Source organism: Mastomys coucha, unplaced genomic scaffold (genome assembly GCF_008632895.1).
Source record: "Mastomys coucha isolate ucsf_1 unplaced genomic scaffold, UCSF_Mcou_1 pScaffold1, whole genome shotgun sequence".
Lineage (NCBI taxonomy): Eukaryota > Metazoa > Chordata > Mammalia > Rodentia > Muridae > Mastomys > Mastomys coucha.
Window position 1 is genome coordinate 34,674,516 of NW_022196891.1, and position 6,000 is coordinate 34,680,515.

The following is a 6,000-nucleotide window of genomic DNA, read 5'->3' on the forward strand; positions in this document are numbered from 1 at the left end:
TTTTCACTCACAATGCATGGACCTAATACATGAGGCTGGCCCTGGACCTAATACATGAGGCTGGCCCTCTTCTTTGTTAGTCTTCCTTCTTTTACTGCTCATCTTACAGAAATAGGAACACACTTTTAATTGGGCTGAGTCTTATGTTTAACCTTTTCAGAGCAATCTCCTTTCTCTTACAGGCTTTTATTCCCCTTAAGAGAGGAAAGGATTCACTATAAAAATTCAATATTAAGTAAAGCAGCTAATTCTGCTTTTTGAAACTTCAAACGTTGAGACTGAATTCAGCACTTCTAAAAAAAAAATAGGGACACCATACATCACTTCAGTTTGCTGCTTTCAAGGTCAGCGCTGGGATCAGACAGTCCCCATTTTTTGATACAATTAGAAGATAAAGACCTGTCAGTTCTCAGAGAGCTTAGCCCAGAGCTCTGTGCAGAAGTGGGTCAATCGCCCTGCCCTGTTATCTGTCTAATTAATGGTGCATTTAGTTTGAGACTCATAAATCTACTCATCTACTTTCCTAAACACCTTACATGTACACAAATTCCCTTACTAGGTATTCCCATCTCCGATAGGATACAGTAGGAATGGATCTTAAAAATATTAAAATAATATTTTAAAAATATATTGTCTGCCTTCATAATCACTTGCCATTTTTCTGCATAACTGTTAACTATGTCAGTTGTCTGAGATCACTTGCAGAAATTAGAGTATGGGAGAATGGGCTGCGCCCTCCCAAATGCATGTTTGCACAGTCAGGAATGGAAAATGAATACTCATTTACTCCCAAGGACTATGTGAACACACATCTCATAAGTCCTTCTGGTCTGAACCACTTGGGTACCACGACATAATCCTTGGGAGTAAATGAGTGACATGCTTTTGCTTCGTTCCCTGCTTTCTTTTATGTTACTGTTTGGGATTCATTCGTACACAAGAATTTGTTCTCCAGCTTCCTGTTATTAGTTATGAGAAATGGATTTTCTTAAAATGTTAGGAACACTCTTGTAACTCATGTTCCAACACTTTAGGCAAGATACTGACAATCCCCCTAAGTTCCACAAAGCCAGATGCTCATTAGAAATACATCGTTTCTTCTCCTACCTCTCAACTTATCTCTCCCCGAAATGAGAAGACAGAGAGTAGAGAATTTTTACCCAGTTATGAGACACCGAGATGTGAATTCTGAACTATAGTTACAAAACTGAGTTGCAAAATTCAATTAAAATACTAAAGTGCTAAGAAACAAAATGTATTCTAATACAAATCTACAACCAGGGAAAATACTGATTTGGTACTTGATGTATTATTCCTAAGCTTTTCTTACAGAAATGTCTGCTCAGTCCATGTTAGTATACACTCTGTGTTGTCTCTGTTTCTCTGCCTCTCTGTCTCTGTGTCTGTCTCTGTCTCTGTGTCTCTCAGGCTCCCCGTGTCTCTGTCTTTGTCTCTTCTTCCCCTCCCTCTGCTCCCTCTTCATTTTTCTCTAAAATATAAGCAAATATATTTGCATACATTAAAATCATAAAGAACCCAAAACATCTGGAAATTTTAGAAGCAAAGCAAAATAGTCAGGGGGAAAAATCCAGTTTTAAAATGCAGATGTTTAATTGTGCTGTCAGTTTTGTTACAAGGGCGTAAGAGCAGAAATAACCAGAAGCCAATGGTGGAAAATTAAAATACTTTCAGGAGCCCTTGCCAAGGTAAAAGCAGTGAAATTGGTAACACAATATGGACAGGGCCCTTCTAGACTGAGATTTGAAAATGTTACCATGTGCAATTTCATAAATTAGCTATTTCAAATGAAAATTCTTTTCATTAAAGCACACAATAAAAGTTTTTCATACTCTCTCTTCCCTTTGGTCATCAACATCAGGCAGTTATTCGGGGTTTGTCTTTCATCAATGACAAGCCCTTTCTCCCACCCTTCTTGCCCCGTTTCTAAGACTCTCTGATAGTGCTGAGTGGCCAGAAATTACAGATGCAGGACAGCTGACAAATGACAACCAGGCCCCTCCCCCAGGGCCTTGGCAGTCACAGCTCCTGCCAGAACACGCCTGAGCACAGCGCGCGCCTTCCAGACAAAGACACAAAGATTCCATTTTCTCAAGGAAAAAATAGATTTCATGTGTAAAACCCTGGTGAGAAAAACTGAAAGCTGACACACATGTGTGGTCTCTAAGAGGCGGGGCTGAATCGCTCAGAAGACTCAAATTTCACTTGATTGTGTCAAAGCCTACCAAATATTATTTAACCTAAAAGTATTTCAGGCTTAAAAAAAAAAAAACAGGCAATGGTAATATTTGTTGAAGCATGTGGTTAAGATTGATCATAGAATAAGAATTGATACTTGCTCACATCCTGGAGTCTACAAAGTAGGAAGAATTTTTTTTTTAATTAAAACCTTATTGAATCAAAGGGTTTAGCAAGATAGTATTAGATTCCTATGAGTATGTTTCTAGTGAAAGGACTCTCCTCACTGCAGCCCAGGATATCATTACTGGAGAGCCAGCGAGTACTTTATTACACATGAAACCTTGGCATCTCAGCATTGCCAAGCATGCAGGTTTCGTCTCCTGGGCCCAGAGCCCTGGCTTCCACAGCGAAGGCCATCTGCCTGGCCTCTCCATCATGCCAGGCAATGTGTAGGTGCAAAGGCCGGGGCTGGGAGACAAAGAAAGACTGTCTACTGAGAAAGATTATGCTTTTCTTCCTGTCTGCCTGGCCACCCATCCCTGCTACTCAGATGAGTTCAGTGTTTGCAGAAAACTTAGCTTAATATGCCTAAGAAAGGGAGCCCTTAACAAGTTAAAATATAATTAATCATAGCTGTCAGGGGTAATAGACCAAGAAATTGCACTGGGAATGTTTTAATTTTTTTTTAAAAGTTGTATAACAAATTTAAAAAGAAATAAAACACAATTTGTACTTTCCTGTACCTTTTACAAGATCCCACAATTCTTAAATTTCTTTAGCTTCTAGAAATGCCAGGGTAAGAAAGAGAGAGAGAGAGAGAGAGAGAGAGAGAGAGAGAGAGAGAGAGAGAGAGAGAAAGAGAAAGAGGTTGAGAGAGAAAGAGAGAGGGTGAGAGAGAGAAAGAAAGAAAGAAAGAGGGTGAGAGAGGGAGACGGGAGGCAGAAAGGCATTACAAAACACTTTAGAATTCAAAAAGAGGTTTGATGGAGGATAATGAGGCTCTTAGGTAACCATATAACTATTTTATATAAATTCTTTATTCACACACACACACACACACACAAACACACACACACACACACACACACCATTTTAGGGCACTAGCTATTATGATCAACTGGGAAAAATATTAGCATCTTAAAAGATATTACTAATATTAGTCATCAAAATTGATACTTCATATGTGTTGTTAAAATGCCCCACCCAGAGGGGACTGAAAACATCAGCATGCTTATGGGAAACAAACGCCAGCTTGGTTGGAAACATAACTTTTATTCTCAATTAATCCACATTGCAATCTTCCATAGATGCCTTCCCAGTTCTCCTGCCTAGAATATAAAGAATTCTGCAAGGTGCAGCTCACTTTTGGAGATCAATCCCTGGAGGAAACCTTCTGCTCTAAATGCAGATGTATGTGCCAAGGGGAAAGGGTTTGAGCTATTTATTGTTTTAAAAACTTAAAATGCTCAGTATGCTAAGTGGCCGTATCTCTTTCTCGTGCGTTCATTGGCATAAAGCGGTCCAGGGCTCTGCATTGGGACCACAGCAGTACAGATGAGTGTGTGTTCTCATATTTCAACTTTCTATAACCTGAAGTACTTGGCTTTCAAGTTTCTTAAAGTGTTCACTTCATGTTTACTCAGCCTGTTGACTTGCTCTGTCTACCCTTGACCACTACTCTACTAGCCGTAATGGAATCCTTAACGACACAGGCTGAAGGAGAATGGCATGATGGGGAACTTCCAGCTAGAAAACAGGCCTCTTCAGCTCCTTCCCACCTCAGGGAGCCTCTGGCCAAAAGACATGTGGAATGGTTAGTACCCCGAGAAAGACTGCTAGCCAACAGGGTCATTCCCTGCTCTTGAGCTGGATCCTAAGAGGCCTCCCAGAGCTCAGCTCCAAAGACAGTGAAAGCAGACTATCCAGGAAAAAGACGGGCTGTGAGGGATAGCCATAGTCTTTGTCTTTGGAAATAAAAACAAGAGAAATACATTTAAAGAAAAAAATACACAATGAGCAACCTATGAAAATCAGTAATCAGCAATAAAAAAAATAATTTGTGGGGAGTAAGGCACCAATTATTTCTTTTTCCTTTTTTTACTAGTTTGCTAGAATTAATCTAATTCAATATTGAAAGGAAACACTTTTACATCCAAATCACATTACTGAATCACAATATTTCTTTCACAAGAACTTAAAATTTCCACAATGATCACAGGCTCAAAGAATGCTATAAGAATAGCGTGATGTCAATAGGCAGTGGTGGCGCACGCCTTTGATCCCAGCAATTGGGAGGCAGAGGCAGGTGGATTTCTGAGTTCGAGGCCAGCCTGGTCTACAGAGTGAGTTCCAGGACAGCCAGGGCTATACAGAGAAACCCTGTCTCAAAGAAAACAAACAAACAAAAAAAACCAACATGATGTCACTAGGTAAGTTTGACTCTTCAGAGAAATGAGATAATAAAACATAAAACTATATATATATTTAAGATATTTTAGAAAGCAGGTAGATTTCATTGATAATTGAAGCATTTAAAAATATTTTAGATGCATTTGTGGATAGGAATACACAAAATTAGTTTTTTGTGGAAAAGGAATATTCATAATTAAATCATAGTCTGGAGGTAGCTGAAATTATTAGCTTACCTTTAACAGGGACTCTTGTTATTGAAAAGGTATGTTTATGCAAGTTGGGAATTTCTCTGGTGCTAAAATTAATCATAAAGCTAGCAAAGTGTAGGATGTCCAAGGTGAGCAATCCTTATGGACTGTTGGAGAGGAAGCCATCACCATAAAAGGGTAAGAAAGAGCTTTGGATAATTTGCCAGAGTTCAAAAGAGGGTCTTTTTTTTGTTGTTGTTTTGCATAGGCTCTTGACTCAAGGACCAATGAATCTCATGAAGGGGAATGAAGGCAGCTCCATCTACATGGCAATCCAGTAGGAACCACAGTAACATGCATGTCCCTGAGGAACTTAAAGAGGTTTGTTCGCTGTACCCTAAAATTAGGCTGTGATTAAGGTACATCATTTCTTTGAGCTCCCTGGAAACATTTTGTTTTCTGCCTGTTAGTCTTTCCTCTCTGTTTATGCCCAATGTCTCCATGTATACACACTCCAATCCCTCTCTCTCTCTCTCTCTCTCCTTTCTCTCTCTCCTCTCTCTCTTTTTCTTCTCCCCCATTTTTCCTCCTTTCTTGCTCTCTTTACAGATGTCTTTTATAATTTATGTTGTTTACTATCCTTTCATTAAAGCTAAGCTGCTTCTTAGGCAGCCAGATTTCCTAAGTACACACTAGAGGAGAGCGATACGCAGGAGCTGCTCCGCAGTCTCATCAGGGCACTTCTAATAAGCATCTTGGTGCCACTGAATGCAAAGCTGCATTCAAATAACAGCTTTCATCTTCAGTCTTTGTAAATATAAAAGTAACCCTTGAAGCCCTTTGAAGGACCCAACCAAACATCATACACAAGAAAATAGATCAGCAAGGCTTTGAAAGATGTGTTTGTGTAAAATCTGTAAGGCATCTCACTGTCTTTACCAAGCAAGACATCTAGGCAAATGATGGCTTTAATAAGACACATGACAATCTCAATTATGAGGGTCATGATTATGTGTTCTCTCTACTGTTTTGTGTTTCGACGAGGGTATTTTCTTTTCTTTCTTTCCTTACATCAAAAACTTCAAGAGTCTCTACAGTTTTCTGTGTATAAAATGTATCCACAAAGCCTTAGTAGTTTTTGTGTTATGTTGTTTGTTTGTTTGTTTGTTTTTAGTAAAACCACCCTGACACTCTGAGCCAA

General features: G+C 39.2%; 1 long non-coding RNA gene across 2 annotated transcripts in view; it reads left to right on the plus strand.

The window, feature by feature from the left end:
* LOC116100021 overlaps nucleotides 1-6,000 on the plus strand; it is a 47,367-nt gene that overhangs the window by 26,864 nt on the left and 14,503 nt on the right. For both annotated transcript variants that reach the window (XR_004122412.1, XR_004122411.1), the window contains exon 2: nucleotides 5,068-5,180. This is a non-coding gene — a long non-coding RNA (uncharacterized LOC116100021). The remainder of the gene's footprint in view (nucleotides 1-5,067; nucleotides 5,181-6,000) is intronic.